Source organism: Nannospalax galili, unplaced genomic scaffold (genome assembly GCF_000622305.1).
Source record: "Nannospalax galili isolate Female #2095 unplaced genomic scaffold, S.galili_v1.0 scaffold9, whole genome shotgun sequence".
NCBI lineage: Eukaryota > Metazoa > Chordata > Mammalia > Rodentia > Spalacidae > Nannospalax > Nannospalax galili.
In genome coordinates this window covers 8,044,279-8,044,916 of record NW_008360332.1, presented here as the reverse complement: position 1 = coordinate 8,044,916, position 638 = coordinate 8,044,279, and the positions used below count along the sequence as shown (strand labels likewise).

At 41.5% G+C, this 638-nt stretch overlaps 1 pseudogene; it reads right to left on the bottom strand.

The window, feature by feature from the left end:
* LOC103728137 overlaps positions 1-638 on the bottom strand; it is a 24,653-nt pseudogene that overhangs the window by 8,304 nt on the left and 15,711 nt on the right.

The following is a 638-nucleotide window of genomic DNA, read 5'->3' as shown; positions in this document are numbered from 1 at the left end:
AAAGGTGGCTTTGTCATAGGAAATATATTTTGGGGAAAATAATTCTTATTAGAGAAAGAATAGGTAATAAGTAGCATAATAGGAATTTTTACAACTGTGAGAAACTGCAAGGTAATGTTGCAAAGTATTTTCTTTTTCATATTTTTTCTTCCTTTCTTCCTTTCTCCCTCCTTGCTTCCTTCCTTCCTTCCTTCCTTCCTTCCTCCCTCCCTCCCCCCTTCCTTCTTTCTTTTCTTTTTTTGGTCTTTTAGAGACAGTGTCTCCTTATGGCTCCAGCTGGCCTGGAACTCACTATGCAGACCAGGCTGGCCTTGAACTTGTCTCTGCCTCCCGAGTGCTGGGATTAAAGGCATGCGCCAACCGCTCCTGGCTGCAAAGTATTTTCTTAAGGTACCGACCTGGAGAGCCTGAGTAAAGCTGCCACTTGCAGGTGAAATGCCACTGAAAGCATCGATAAGGCTATGGTTTATTGGCATAAAACCGACATCCTCCTGAAGAGTTTTAAATGGAAAAAACATGTGCTGTCAGTGATATACTTTAAAATCTATTTACATTTTCCTTTTAATTAAAAAATTGGGGGCTGGCGAGATGGCTCAGCAGTTAAGAACACTGTTCTGTAGAAGACCTGGGTTTGCATT